This window comes from Rhinolophus sinicus, chromosome 16, assembly GCF_057876585.1.
Source record: "Rhinolophus sinicus isolate RSI-liver-muscle chromosome 16, RSI-T2T, whole genome shotgun sequence".
Taxonomy (NCBI): Eukaryota; Metazoa; Chordata; class Mammalia; order Chiroptera; family Rhinolophidae; genus Rhinolophus; species Rhinolophus sinicus.
In genome coordinates, this window is record NC_142516.1 from 70,826,312 (window position 1) to 70,843,091 (window position 16,780).

The window sequence follows — 16,780 nt, forward strand, 5'->3', positions numbered from 1 at the left end:
ACATTGCATTTCTGCTCTGCCCTTCAGATTTCCTGTCACTTTTATTGACATGGAGGAATGAATTTCAACTTTTCATTAAGGTTTCCTCTCTCTCGCTAATCTGCAGCCTCTCCTCAATCTGTCAGGCCTCACCTCACCATGAATGAAGTGGCTCTCTGCACACAAAGAGACAGACAATGTTAGTCTGTCTGACAAAGATTTGAAAGTTGGCACCAAACCTCTCTGTACACTACACTCCCTTCTTGCTACTAAGGATTCCCTTCTCTTTCCCTCAGCAATCAGTCACATTCCTTATTTCTCTCACTGTGGTGATAGTAACCAAAATCTTATATTTAGAAAAAAAGTAGATGCAATTTGCTATAATAAGATGTCACAATTTGATAGGCAATTTGATAGATAAAGGTTATATATATTTTCACATAGAACAACATCTTATTATGTAATAAATATATCTCTGATGGTGAAATTTTAAAGATCAAGTCCACGAGTATATTTTAGAGAACAGATGTTGCCTGCCTCTAATAAAAACGCTTTACAATAATAGTAATAATATCAAAGTAATAATAATGGCAACTATCATTTCATTCCTATAATATACCAAAGTGATTTGTAAATACATTACGTCATTCCCCTCCCCAACAATTTATGAGGCAAGTCCTCTTATTTCTCTCCTTTTACAACTGAGGAAATCAGGGATTGGAGCTGTGGATGAGCTGTTAATGAGTAGTTGGGTAAAGAAGTTCAAACTCCATCATTCTGATTCTACAGCCCAACTGCACAACCACTACTCACTGCTTCCCAATATGACTAAATAGATTGATGGTAAGACCATGTGGACTAGTTTAGATTAGATTAGTTAAATCAAACCAGATTGGCAGACAGATATCAGAGTCCCTTCCCAATTCTGACAATGATGTTTCTGAAAACACCTCTGGGAGTAGAATTTCCTGTTGAGAACCTCAAGACTTTATTATTTTTTTAAAATGCATTGGGGGACATCAAAGACAATAAGAAAATTAAGAAAACCTTTTTAAAAGGAGTATGCTAATGTTTATTAAAACATCAAAACAGCCCCCCAAATTAAAACAATATTTATCCACCTTAAGTTAGTATAAGGAATACTCTGCTCTTAATTTTCATTTACTAATCCTTGCTCAGCAAAAAAAAAAAAAAAAATCAGTTTATGCCTCCATGAAGTTTGCTTCAGTCTACCACTGACATTCTTACAAAGTACCATTTCATGTGTGTCTGAAATACTTGTTTTAAAATTTGTGTAGTAACGAACCTGTTCTTGGTTGGACAGTCTTCAGATTGCTTAAAAGGCACAGGGAAAGAAGACCTGTATACTAGAATTTTGAAGAAGGACAACTGATATCATACATCACTATATATAGCTATACTACTAAACTATGAGATAGGAATCTATATATAGTAATATATATCACATGATAGTGAAAGACATGACATGGTTCATTATTATATAGAGAGGAGTCCTTTCCTTATTATCACAATGATGATTTCCTCTTTGCCTCAATTATTTGGGAGTAGACATATCTGAAGACATATTAATTAGCTGAGCAATGTTGTAGAAACATGGCTCATTTATCAGACATGGCAAGTTAAAGACTTGTGATATTAGGTAAAGGTTTATTGTCAGAGATAGTAAGAAGGGTTAGAAACAGGTGTGGGATTAGGGGTCTGTGAAGGTCAGTCAAAAAAGGATTGAATAGAGAAAAATAAGATGACAGGGATTTGCACAAAATATGTATATAATAAGTATTCACCCCCTCCAAAAAAATACGGATGGTGGATGGATAGAATAATGACTGGATGGGTGAAATGCTGAATGGATGGGTGAATAGAATGGAAAACTAGTGAATATTTCCAACTTTACAATTTTGCCAAGGATTGAATCAGGTATTACATTCGAATGCTATACTGCATTATGTTGTAGTTTTCTATCCATGAGTGAGGAAAATAAAAACATAATGTCCTCTAATCACTATCTGTGAAAAGCTATGGGCATATTTTGCTTCTTTCATACTCTGTTTCATATTGAGAAGTTTTAAAACATCATGAAAAGTACCAACCTTGAAAGTTGAATTCTGTTTTGCTCATCTCACCTAAAGAAAAATTTAAAAGACAGAAAAAATAAAAAAGAAAATTTAAGTGACAGCCAATTAAGGCAACACAATTAAAAGAACAAGTTATAAAAAAATCTTTTACCCATTTTTCCTTGACAAAGGAGGCACATTTAACTGTGGAGGGAGACATACCCTGATAAAACGTCTCCTTCTAAAGTGTATTTTAAATATTTTGTTCTTTTGTATCTTGTGATGGTTTGCTTTTTAAAATTCTTGGGGACGCAGCGATTATGGATGGCAATGAGTGGAGGTACAGATGTACTGTTTAATAACAATGATAAAACTAAATTATATCTAAGGAAAAATTATATAGGCAGCACTTAATAAACCCATGGAAATTTGCCATCATGCTAAGATTTTTCAATAAATTCTGAGAAGGGTATTTTAAGAGGCTATTATAATTTATTCTCAGGTTCCGTATTTCTACTCTTGAATGCTGATTAGAACACAGGCTTTTGTTTCTTCTTCCTCCTTGCTCCCCCAATAGTCTGTTGTCCCTTATGGACCCAGTGATTATTGTGTTGTTTATAATAACTGTTCTACATTCCTTATGGAAATTGTAATTAGGATGCTGAATATTCAAACTGCAAGCCACTTTTCTCAGGGAAATTGTAATTACGATAATGCATTATTTACCCAAGCAATGTTTTCTAGTCATTGTTCTGTGTGAGGAATGAGGAGGTCAGAGGAAAATACTGAAATACAACATCCTGTTGGGATCTCTGATACATGTTGTGGAAAGGCGTAATAATGATAGCTAATATTTGCTACGTGGCAGGCGTGACACAATCAGGCTGACATGGATGTGACATGCGTATATGTTATGTACAGGTATATGAATTATATGTGTTTCTCAGTTAACCTACATACTAACCCCATAAAGTAAACAATATTATCCTAATTTTATAAGACTCAAAGGGAGTAATTTACCTAATATCACAAAGCTAGTAAATAGTAGAGTCAAGGTTTAAACACAGGTCTGTCAAGCTTGAAAATATATTTATGAGCTCATTGTCAAATCCTCCATTTCAACTCACTGCCACCAGTGCACTTTTTGTGAATCGATTAAATCATACACTCTCTTTTCCAAAACCAGTGTTTTTTCAATCCCTAAAAAAACACTGTGTGGTCTGATCCCTGGCAGATAGACACTTGGCTGTGACCCTTATTCCTGTAATGGAATTCCTACCATTATCCTTGAGAATGAAATAAAACCTCTGTTCTAAGTGAAATTTGATGCCATCATTGTAGAAGGCAATTTGGCATTATTCATTAAGATTAAAATTGCCATGCTCTCTGAACTTCTAGATTTTAAGCTAGAAAAGTATTCATTGGGGCATTGTTTTACATAGTGAAGACCTACACAAGCAGCTCAAATGTTCACCAAATACTTTATGGTACACTAGAATACAATAGTATACTAAAGTTACTAAAAATCATGGGTTCATTACATGTGTCCTAGAAAAATACCCATGAAACACCATTCAGTTAAAACATCATGTTTTAAAACAGTATGCATAATATGATCCTGCTTTTGTTAAAATATATGCATTTTTATATAAATGTAATAGCTGGTTTTGCACAGATAAATGTCTAGGAGAATAGATACCAAATACTTAGAGTAGTTATCTTCTAGTTATAGGGTAAGAAAGGAACATTTCATCCATGATAAATGAATACTTGATGTGTGAAATGTTTATAACAATATGCTTTTTCCCCCTTTGTTCCTTCCTTCCTTCCTTCTCTCTTTCCTTCCTTCCTTCCTTCCTTCCTTCCTTCCTTCCTTCCTTCCTTCCTTCCTTCCTTCCTTCTTTCCTTCCTTCCTTCCTATTTCAATAGACAGAAAACAAATTTTTAAAAGTGTGAAGGAAATAATCAAGAACACCCAAAAATAAACACAAAAACTATACTATTTTAAAAAGAAACCAAACAACAACCAAATAAAATCCAAGGTCAATCACTGAAACATCTTATTAGGTGAGCCCCTAGGTAGGATGGGAAGGCATCTCTTCTGCCTGACGTACTTTCACTTTGCTAGATCTCTACAACCCAAGCAAGGATGGAAACCCTGTCCTTTCCTCCTTAGCTCAGCAGTATTTAGGATTTTTTCAATATTAAGAAGCCATGATTGAGCATCTACCATGTACAAATACTTTATAGACTTCTTTTTAAAACTCCCATAGCTCTGAAAGATAGGTATTTTCACTTCAATTTTATAAATGAGTCTCACAGAAGTAATTTATTTACCCATTTTTTCCAAATTGGCCTGTGTCTTTCTAGTTCTGCTAAGTTGGCAAATTGACCAGTCTTGATCAAAAAGAAACTAAGATTTTTAAAATTTGTTTTCAATTTAAAAAAATAAAACTCAGTAACTAGGGAAAACAAAAGTGGAAATTAAACAAGGAAGAACAAAAATATATAAATTAGTGAGCATCATTATATTTCTAATACCCTGCCCAAGAAGTTCCATTCTTCCCCTACTTTTCTTTCTTAAGCTTGAGAATAACCTCCCCTTCGTTTCTTACATGGAACCCGTATATCTCATTAGGCTACACAATATATATTTCTGTTTACCCACATGTGGAATGGTGATGAGCTGTCTGACCTGATAGCAACAGAGACCAGTGGTAAGCCATAGAGTCAGAACTACTTCTTGGGGAAATAAACCAGCCACGTGATGGAAAGCTGACTGTGACACTAGACTTATTCCACCTTACAAGAAGCAGTGATTCATTTTGCTTATAACTGGAACAAATTCCATATAAGGATTTGCTTACCTGCCTGCAGGCCTTATTCAGCACCATGATCTGAGGGCTTACAGAGTGCTTGAGTTTATCAATATATCACCTCAGACCTGGGAATACTTTGGACTTCAGCAGTGGGTGCATGCTATGGGACCCACTCATCCTGAAACCGACTGCATGACCCAAAAGCTGCTGGCCTGATAGACTGATGAAACAGACTGAAGTGACAACTTGGAGATGATACCCTGCCATGATGGGGTGCCACCTGGGTATGTGGTAAACACTCTAAATCAATGACCATTCTTCAGTACTACATTCCCAGTAGATAGAATACACAGGTCTAGAAACTAAGGGGAGGAAGTGGGAATGGCTGAACTTAGCATCTCCTAAGAGAAGTGGTCTAAGAGAAGAATTTGTGCTTTTGGTTCCCACAAATTTAGGCTCTGTGCATCCAGAGATCCTGGTCTTCAGAGGGAGAATGCTTCCATGAAGGAACACAAAAGGAAGCTTATTAAACTTTAAGATGTGCCTTACATCCAGTCATTGTGGGCTCCTTGTGCCAGGAGACTGGTGCAAGGAGAAGGGTCCCCTACTGCCAGGAGTAATTGAATTATCACCAGGAGGAAGGGCTGCTGTCAAACAGTGGGGGCAGGAAGAATTTCCATTATTCAGGCGAGTTATAGGGAATTTCTTAGTCTATTTTTGATGATAAAGGGTCAAGTGCAGTAGCCCTGGCCTAAGAAGCAAATGGTGAAGAGGATTTCAGACCCCTCAGTAATGATCTGTGCCACCCCACAAGGTAAGCTGCATAGATCAGTAGAGATGCCAGCTGAGGATCTGGGAATTCTAGAATGGGTAGTAGAGAGAGAAGACGATAGAGAACGGTAGGTATCAGTTGTGGCATTGAGACTAGCTGCACTGGCAGGGGCTGTATTTCCATTAATCTAATTCTTAAAGGTCAAGAAAGGCGACTTACTAGAATCCTGAAGAAGCAGCTCCCAGATGGAATAAACTTATTATATGAAACAAGAAGAAACAAGTGTCACAAGGAGTGGAGATGCTAGATGCTGTGGGACATTACCCAGATCCTCTTTAGGACAAGGCACTCATTCCTCCAGCTGCCTAAAGTATTGGCTTCTAATGGTTCACAGCTGACTCCTCTGGGAATTTTCCTCCTTCCACCAGAGAACTGCCTTAACCAAGATTATTCACCCTCCCACAGCCAGCTCACATCTAACGGCTGATAAATGTGGGAGTACAAAGGCCAGGCACTCTTTTCTAGATTTCAGACGTCTATGAGAATACTGATCCCAAGCCACTCCTCAACAAACTTCCCGCACAAAAACCTCCATCTCAGAGTCTATTTCTCACCAAAAAATTGGCCTAAAGCAAGATTACCAAATTCAGAAGACATGAAGCGGAGAATTCAACACAGATATGACTGACTTTGAGTCCATACCACATCCATTATATCTTCCTATCTCCCATTAAGAACATTTTATTCTAATTTCCAACATATGATTTTTAGGCAGTAATAATCAATAATGGTATGTTTAAACCTATAGGTCAGAAAACATTCTTCAGTGTTATACAATAGCCGCAATTATACTGCCATTGGAGGATTAAACCACATTAACCTAGTGTATTTATACCTCTTGAAATCCAGACTGAGATAAATTCATATATATAGGAATATATATATTTATATATATACTGAGGGTGCCAAAAAATGTATACAACGGGACACTTTCATCAATGTTGCTCAAGCAGTAGTTCACCGTAATCAGAAGTATCTGGACCCTGATGGTAACCACTTTGAGCACCTCTTGTCATTGCAGAAGTCAAACGTGACTTGTATTCATCTTTTGTTAATGGTATATATTGAGTATTACAATTAATACAGTTTTTTCCTTTGCTAAAATGTGTAGACTTTTTTTGGCATCTTCTGTGTATGCATCTATATATACTATAAAATATATCTCAAGACTAATTTCAAAGTTAATTTGACCAAAATTCCTAATTATGCTAGCCTGTTTTCAATGAGCAAAATGATTCTTTGAATCACGACATTTTCTAGGAAACAAATGCAAGACTTTTCTGTTTCAGAAAACTTAAAAGATTAGTTACGGAACAAGGACTTACATTTTCTACCATAAATGTAAGGATTTTATCAGGCATGAAATGTAGTCAGAACAATTTATGGTCCAGTAAAATATTACTTCAGGCAGTCTATAACATCAGAACTTAGAAGTTACCTAATTCTATGCAATTTTGAGAGAATGCAGTTAGGATTTTATAAGCAGTGAACAGTGCAACTCCGTGGTCACCTTCTCTCTGTTGTCTCTTGTCTGGAAATCATTGTACCACTTCATGCTGTTCTATAAGAGATTCTGCATCACCAGTTCCTTTATTTCATTTATCAACTCTTAACTCTGGATCAATCATTATACTGTTTTATTTAAATGTATGTGGCACCATTGATTTATTCATGTTATCCCACCCCTATAGTCCATTAAGGGCTTAATCTGACAAATAAACACAGGTGTTAGATAAAATTCCTCTGACAGGAAACCGAGACAAGAAAATTCCAAGAAACCTATCTAACCTGGTCACAGTAAGGCAGAAAAAGGGTTGCTACACATTATGGAAGAGCCTCCTCGCTTCAATTCTATCTTTTGTCTTCAGTTAGTGGACAAAAGGGTATTTACAAGATTTGAGGAGCGAGGTTTTAGTTTTGTTTTTGTTTCTTTTTTTAAGAAATTATCAAACATCAGAGGAATGTGAAAGGTTTCAGCTTGTGGAAACTGGAGTAGGAACCTCCCCACAGAAGATGCAGTATACATTCTGTGTGGAGGTGTGGGTCAATAAAGCAAAGCAAGGAGTATAGGAAATAAGTCAAATGAAACATGAAGCTAATTGATGGGACCTTCCACCAAGAAGTAGTAGGTTTTGCAAAGTATAATCTACTCAATAACCTTTAAGTCAAAGCTTCTTCCCGACCTCCAGAAACACCTTTACTAGACCATTGTTCACCTACTGGCAAAATTGTACAGTTGGGCTTTCTAAATGTATTCGGGGGGTCATTTATTATCCTTAAGCAGAGTCATTAACATGTAAACCTATAAACTTCAGAAAGAGCACAACATAGATTTATATCAGTTTATTCATCATTAAAGTGGGGTTGTGAAAGATACAAAGATATACACAACTTAGTCACAAGGCGCTTACCTTGACTGATAACGCCAGTGCATCTGGCATCAGTAAATGGCTCACCAGTGTCTAGGGAGTACTATTCTTGTATTCAGGTAAAAGAGTCAATTTTTGCCCATGACACCCAGAACTGGTGCAGCCAAGTGACTGTAACATGGCATACTACCTTTAACATCACAATGGTATGTAGTACCAAAAAGTAGACCGAAAAACAGAGACATATATATGGCATGGGATTAACTTTAAAACACGTTTCTCTTCAGTACTAATCTTATCAGAGTGGAAAACGATGTAAGAATTTTACTTTGATGTATTTTTAAAGAATATTAAAGAATGTTTTAATTTATATAACAGAGAGGGGTTGGGCAATGTCATAATTTGTAGGGAAATTTCGAAGGAACTAGTGTTAGCATGGAGCCAGAGTAATGGTTTGGAGGACAGAAGACAGTTATAGGAATTACTGAGACAGGTAATTGCAAGAGGGTACGGCAGATTTGTTTCAGGTTTGTTCGGTGGGATCCTACTGACAGGGCTGGCTAGGGTGGCCTGGGTTAACTATGAAATCATGCATTTCCACCACTTCGGAGAAGCACAGTGGTATGGGTTAAAAAGCACTGGAGGAGGAATTCAGCGGTGATTTGTTTCTGGGTAACATTTTTACTAGCTCCAACTGGTTACCTGTTTCTGGGTAATAGTCTTCTTTGACTTGAGTTACCAGTTAAGAGTCAAGAGGCAAGCTAGGATAGAAAGCTTGTACAATGGGAGGTAGTTCAATCAAGGAGAACTGATAGGGGGAATCCAAGCCAGCGTCCCTGAAGGGGAACCAAAAGGAATATTTGGAAAGACAAGGCTTAAAAAGAAAGACAAATGAGAAGGAATGGAATCACATATGGGTCAGAACCAACTGCCAGGGAACATATGGAAACCAGGAACACAATGATATTATCTTGGACAAGTGAGGAAGAGCCTAGATATTATATGGGACAGTACAAAATGTGAAATTTGTGTTGACTGTTTAGGAATCACATGGTGCATTGTGTGGCCTGGTGTCAAGACAGACTATGCCAAAGGGATGGGTCCCTTTTTCTCACTATGGGGTCTCCAGTGCCTGGTACAGTAACCGACACATGTAAGCAGTCAATAAACATCTTAGAATGAGTGAACGAGTACATGCATGGATAGATGACATAAAGGGGATAGAACTGGATGGGACAACAATAACAAACAACTGAGTGATGAACTAAAGATAACATGGTGCATTGGATGAGAATCATTATAGGCATTCTGCTGTTTTTAAACTGGTGCTTGATATCATTTCATCTTGTAAAATAAAGTAAGAAAGGAATAGAATGAAAACTATGAGAGTCTATACTTGGTCCCTACCCCTGTTCCCCTATAGAACAGTTTAGATAAGAGTGTAGAGCTGAAGTATGACTCATGGATCAACAGGAGATGTGACGTGTCTCCCCTTCACAATATTATGATAAAGTAATGCTATCTTATGCTTTATTATTATACCTGAAGTATATAGGGGAAATTAGGAAGTGAACTTGCTTTACTTTTTAGTGTTCATATCAATATGGAGCATTGCTTTTTGTTTTTAATACCAGATTTTATGAGAGCCACAGATAAACAGAACATAATTTGGGAGAAAGGCTAAGTTAGTGAAGAAACTCAAAATGATATAAGGAATGGCTGAAGGAATTAAACATGATAAGAGGAAGCATGAAAATTGTTTTAGAATGTCTGAATAAGTATAAAAAATTAGCTAGAGAGATCTGAGGCACCATGAGGAAGAATACTAAAAACTATCTCAAGATGGCTTGTGTTGCCTTAAGACAGTAGCTGGCAAACTACAGGCTGTCAAATCCAGCCATGCTTTTTTATGTTCTTTATTTATTGTTTATGTCTGCTTTCCTGCTATAATAGCAGAGTTGAGTAGTTTTGAGACAGACCATGCAGCCCACAAATATATTTACTACATGATCAGTTATAGAAAAAATTTGCTAACCCCTGCCTTAAGAGACAATCATTCATTCATTCATTCATCCATTCATTCATTTACTCATTCATTTAGCAAACATGTTCACAATGTTCCTAAAATGTACCAGACATTGGCAATACATAGATAAAATACAGTCTTTACCTTAACTTAGGTATCAATTCCCCTGTCACCAGACATAGACTAGGTAACGATTAACACAGCATATCTTAAAGGGGAGTAAATCATGAAATAAATTCTTAGACTCAATGACTTCAAAGTGTTCTTTCAACTGCAAGATTCTCTAAAAGGGGAAAGTTCATGGAGGAAAAGTGCTTGAAAAACTAGTAAATGGAAACAGATGTAGAAGTAGGAAAGGGTTCCTTCAGTTATGGAGCAAAGTCAAGGTGAGTGATCAGAGAACAAAGACTAGTCAAGTTGGCTATGTATATATATATATATATGGTAGGAATGAGGAAGTATAAAGGAGGTATGTCTGGAAACCATATTATGAAGAGTATTCTATATCATAATATTTTCCAGGTTTTTTCATATAATAGGAATCTATGATGTCCTTTTTTAAAGAGATAGTATAAACAAAACAGAATTCTGGGAAGATCAGTTTGATAGCTCTGTGGAGGATGAATTAGATATGAAAAAAGGAAATAGTTGTAATGCATCCTTAAAATAACAAGAGCATGAACTGCTAAGGATTGGATGGGAAGAGAGAAGCAGAAATGAATGTGCATATCACATGCATGAGACACACTGGATCCACGGCAACTTAGGCTCTTTAGGAAGAAGAAGGAGTAAAGGCAGGGTGTGATTGGAGCCCGCCCCTGAATGTGCATTTCTTTAGAGGGCCGAGGGCTTCCTCTCTACTGGGCCCAAAAGAACATGGTAAACTCCATTCTGATTTGAGTCACTACCCAAGGAAATCCAACACTGGTGGGTAGAAAGTGGTATCCTTTCGAACAGGATCCCTCACAGTGATTATTGCTATACAGCATGGTGTCTGGACTCTCTGAGTGGAAGCCATTAACTTTTTTCAAGGCCCTCGTTAGAGTAACAATTGAGAAGTGGATTGCATCAAGTCTGGAAGGAAAATATTGAGCAAAACAACCAGAAATTCCATGCTAGAGTTTTGATTAACGTAGTAGAAATAGCAAAACTATGTGTCTGTGGGTATTTGGGTGCTAAGGGCAGCAAGAATTATTCCAGGCCCCACTGGTTGGTCCATATACTGTGTAATTTGGAACTGAGCGTGGCTATGCATGAAGGTAGCAAATCTCAGGGACTACAGGCACTTCCCATGGAATAATTAGAACTATTTTTGTGGAAATTCCAAATGTGTCCTGTGCAATTTGGGCTGGAACGTACATGCATACATATCAAATATAAAATATGTCTGAATGGGCATCATCAAGAAGAAAAAGAGGCAACAATCTTTTCAGAGGTCAGCTCTTCAAAAGCCCCTCATTATTTTTAGTCTATAATTGTGGTATTAAAAGAAAACATTCCTCCTCTGCTCAGTCTACCCAATTGTGTCTGATGGAGGCATTTAGCTTGGAGAAAGTTGGTCATATATTGACAGCTGAGGAAATCACGCAAGTGGCCATTTATGTTGTACAGAGAAGCTCAAAGCTGAAAATTTTGGGAAGATTTTTGGCCAGATAGTTACAATGCTGCCCAGTTGGGTCAATAGTTTTAGGCCATCATTCAAATGTGTATTTTTAATTTTCCATTTTACTGTTTATACTAATATATCCACAGATGTCTGCATACTTTTGGTGTGCATAGTGAGCCTATCACACTGAATACACGCAATGGAAAAAGCAGAGTCTTTGGATTCATATGTACCTAAAAGATCCTAGAGTTACTATTTATTCACAGGGAACTATTGGGCTATTTCCTTAACCTCTATGAGCCTCAGTTTCTTTGTCTATAAAGTGGGGTAATTATACCTACCTCAAGTTTTCATTTGAAGATCAGTGAGATACTATACAGATAGTGCTTGGTATTTATTAGTCACAAAATTAATATCAGTTCCATTCCTTCTTTCATACTGTTTTGATTATCTCAGCCAGTTGTATTTATCATCAGGGATATTCAAAATAGGAAATCATTGTTAGAACATCTCAAATGTCTAGGATTCAGATAAACATGTTCTCACACGGAATGATTCACATGGAAAGATTCAGGTGTAAAAACTCACTGAATACGTCTGTGAAACAGTCACATCAATAAATTACGTATTAAATGAGTTTAGCTAACTACCTACAACATATAATGGACCATTAATAGGTGTTTGTTTATATTAAGGACAGATCATACCCGCAGGGAGAGTTAGCTGAATACCAACCCAGTGATACACTTTATGCTTCCTATGGTGTACATCAGCAACATTTAGAACAACGTCTTAAATCTCACGGGGCTCATTCACATGCAATCTGCAGTTTTTCAATACCTAAAACCCATATGTAGTGATATTACAATGAAGTTCTACAGGCCACACTGTACATTTCAATGGAAAGCGTTAAAGGATAATGGATACTTGTGCTCGTTTTAGACAGCCTCAGCATGGCTCTTCAACTTGCTGTGTGGGCCTCTGGCACGTTACTTAACCCCGTGCCTCATTTTCCTGAACTGTAAAATGGAGATGGCAATAAAAAGTATCTACCTCGCTGGGCTATTGAGGATTAAATGAGTAAAACACTGGATATATTTGTGTCACCAAATAAATACTACCGTGATTTTTTCACACATTTTTTTCAAACAAGATTTGTGGAGACTTATGACATACATAACAATTAGAACAAAAAGGACAAAAAGAATAGGAATCCTATGGTAAAAGGTGGTAATTATTTAGGCAGTCCCCCTCTACTATGCTAGATAGCTGACCTTCCTCAAGCCCAATCCAGACCCAAGTGCCCTGACTAATCCTTCATTTGTATCACATTACCTATAAAACGAAGATGATTTACACTAGCACACATTTGAGGCCCTTCCTGGTTGGCCTCTTTCCACCTTGCACTCAGCACTCACCCTTTCATTGCTAAAGTTGAAATGCTATGGATATCCAGTCTTTTCTTCTACACAAGATCCTAGATTTCTTCTCTGCCTCTTGTCTTTATATATAGTCCCTTCTCCACCTGAAATGCTTTCTCCTCCATTCCTTAATCTCCCATGAATGGCCACAGACTATGAAAAGGCTTAAGAAAGGAAGTCTGCAGAATTTTTGGAATAAGTTCTCCCCCCAAACCAACATGTTCAAAGCAGTAGAGACTAATGGGGAGGTCTGTGGATTCCAGAGTGTGGGAAGTCAAGCTGTTCAGGGGACCCCACGTAGGAAGGAAGCGCACTATATAGAACATATCCCAGTACATGAAGCCATTAACACAGCCAGGAATTTGGGGGTGAAAGAAAAGAGGGGTTCGTTGCCTTCAAGCTCCAACTACTAAATTAACATTGTATGTTGACTTATGCTAATGACACTTAGTAATGTTATTCTCTGTAAGAGCATCTGTACAATATTTCAGATATTCCCAGAGGTGCATGGAGAGAGGGAATAAATCAACCAGATAATATTGTGTGAAATTAATTAAACAGGGACTTTAATATAAAGAAGCTCTGAATTGGAAAATACATCTGTTTTATATAAGCATTTCCTTGCACTTCACCTGCAGTGTTTAGGTTTGTCTAGAATTCTTGTGGTAAAATAATTTGGAGTAGAAAACTTATGATCTTATGCTAATGCATAAAATAAGGTTATAAAGCTTGAGGGCATATTTAAACCTATGAAAGCCCTTTTATAGTATATTTTTATATTCACTATAATAAAATATTACACAATGTAACATATGTGGACTTTACAAATATTGAATTAGTGGCAATGAGTACTATACTACTGATATCTATTGCAAACTGTAGTTAATCTAAAAGTATTTAGATAATTAGTAATTTTTAACATTGTAATAAGCAAACCCACTGTCAAAACAAAAACCAGGAAATTGTCAGTGTACTCTCTCTCCCTCAACCCCAAACACATGAACCCATCTCCTCAGGCAGCCAGCATTCTGAATTCCGCATTTCTCATTTCCTTTGACTTCCATTTTAAATAGTCTTACAGCATCTACAAGAATTCATGTAAAAAGCTGTATTTCCAGAGGATGCCAAAAATGTATACACATTGTAAGAAAGGAATGCGTTCCTCAGTCACATCTTCTGGTATTATACTTCCAGACTTTCAATTTTGTATTAGTTTACATCTGTTTTCTCTTTTTCCTGCTGTTAGCAATTCTTAAAACAATAGTTTTGAACAAAGAATAAAATAACTTTAAAACACTGTAAATTACTTGCAACATTTCCAAAGATTGATTGATTTTCTAATTGAAATACTTTATGCAAAATGTTCCCAGTGAGGGTCTTTGGCAAAGTTTCAGAGGTTTTATATGGTAAAGAATACCCTGTCCTCATATTTAAATAACGGTTACCTGGGGGAAGGTCCAAGATGGCAGGTTAGGTAAATACCATGCCTGCTGCTTCCCAGGATCACACTAAAGTTATAACTAAATTATAGAACAATCAAACTCAAGAAATATTTGAAGACCAGCTGAACAGAACCCCTATAACTAAGGTCATAAGGAAGAGGCCACATGGAGACTGGTAGGAGGGGCATATGCGAAACAGGCTGACCCCAAACCTACAGATAGTGGTTGAACACTGGGAGGGACACCTCAGGGGTGGAGGTCACCACAGAAAAGGAAGGGGTGCCAGCCCCACACTAGGCTCCCCAGCCCAGAGGTCTTGTGCTGGGAAGAGGGGTCCCCACAACATCTGGCTGTGAAAATCAGTGAGGACTGTGTCCAGCTATAAACCCAGACATCCTATTAAAGGGCCCATACACAGAGTCCTTGCTTGCAAACACTCTCTTGGTCTCTGGTGGAGGCGTGGCAACTCAAGAGGTGTCAGAGGCATACAGGGGAAGACTGATTTGTGTGGTTTTGTAATGCGGGCTGGAGGGAAAGGAGCCACTGTCCCTGTGTGGTGCCCATCTCACATGTTGCCTACAAGAGAGTGCTATCTTTCCTATGTTGCACCCTCTCCCAAAGCGTCAACTCTGAGACCACACTGGTCTGGTAAAATCTGTGTGTGGGCAGCACCTTGGTGATGCCCTGGGCCCCCACCCCATCCAGATAGTGCTGCGTCGCCAGAGACACTCTCGGTTCCTGAGCAGCCGGCCCTGCCTCACGAGCTGCAGAAGACTTTTACAGCAGTGGATGGCTCATGGAGGCTTGGGGAACTTTTGGTGGCAGGCAGTCAGCCACAGCTTGGGCTACAGCCTCTCTTGGGCAGATTTCAGGGATCTGTGGGCCCAAGGTGAAGGTGGCTGGCCATGGTATTTTCAGAACATTTGTGAAGTGGCCACAGGCCCAGCACTAATGTAAGAACGGAATCTGCATTAACTTTGTAAAAAAAACATTGCCCACATCCCGTGACTCCCTGAAACCTCACACTGTCTAGCTAGTGCTGGATTGCCTGGGACACTCTCAACATCGGCCATGTACCTAAGGAGGCTCTTTCAACAGCAGAGTCTTACAGACAGCTGGCAGGTAGCAACAGTCCTATGTGTCCCTGGGCCTTTTGTTAAGCATCCCAGACCCAATACTGGGGGCAGGTAGTCTCGGTTCACGGTGAGGCCAGCACCACATGCCTCCAGGTCCAGGACAGGCAGCAATCAACTGCATGTAGCTTTGTAGCTCCTATGAGGTGGCCCTGGGCCAGTTACAGGCAAGGCTGAAATTGGCCTGCATGGGAGCCCCTTCTTAGAGACACCAGAACAACATACCCAGAGACCAACTTCAGACCACACTAGAGCACAAATCAATTATCTCCATAAGCAGCACACACAAATGGTGGTCTTCACAGGAACAAGAGCCCACTTGGGTGAATGCCCCTATCAGGGGTCAGCCTCACACAGCAACTCATACACTGTGGGCTTAGTGAATCCTCATAGTCAGTTAGCATAAGAGTCAATCCCATGCACTGAAGTACCAAAAGCAATTAAGGCTTGGCTACAACAGGATAATACACACAACACACACAAGGGACACTTCTGGAACCCACAGACAGGAGATCAGGGAGACTGTGCCACTGGACCATACAGAACACATACTAATTAAAGCTACTCAGCAAAGACTGACAGACATAGAAGATCTATGTAATACACAGAAGCAAACACAGAGAGGCAGCCAGAATGAGGAAAAAAAGAAACATGTACCAAATAAAAGAAAAGGAGAAACCTCCAGAAATAGAACTAAATGAAACAGAGGCAATCAACATACCAGAGACAGAGTTTAAAACATTGGTTATAGGAATGCTTAAGAAACTTAGTGAGAAGTTCAACAAAGAGCTAGAAGCATAAGGAAGGACATAGAAACCATTAAAAAAGGAACTAGTCAGAAATAAAAAATACAAAACTGAAATGAAGAATGCACTAGAAGGAATCAACAGCAGACTAGATGAAGCAGAGGATGGAATCAGCTATGATATAGAAGACAAGGTGGCAGAACACCAAATCAGAACAGGAAAAAAAAAATCCCCCCAAAATAGATTGTTTAAGGGGCCTCTGGACAACATCGAGCATAACAACATTCACATCATAGAAGTATCAGAAGGAAAAAAGAGGGAACAAGGGATCG

At 38.3% G+C, this 16,780-nt stretch overlaps 1 protein-coding gene across 5 annotated transcripts in view; it reads right to left on the reverse strand.

The window, feature by feature from the left end:
* Positions 1-16,780, reverse strand: part of LINGO2 (leucine rich repeat and Ig domain containing 2) — a 1,141,972-nt gene that overhangs the window by 367,743 nt on the left and 757,449 nt on the right. For 4 of the 5 annotated variants that reach the window (XM_019736291.3, XM_074330289.2, XM_074330290.2 and 1 more), the window contains exon 5: positions 2,091-2,123. The exons of the other annotated variant lie outside the window; for it this stretch is intronic. The gene's annotated coding sequence lies outside the window, so the exon portion shown is untranslated. The remainder of the gene's footprint in view (positions 1-2,090; positions 2,124-16,780) is intronic. 5 annotated transcript variants of the gene reach the window in all.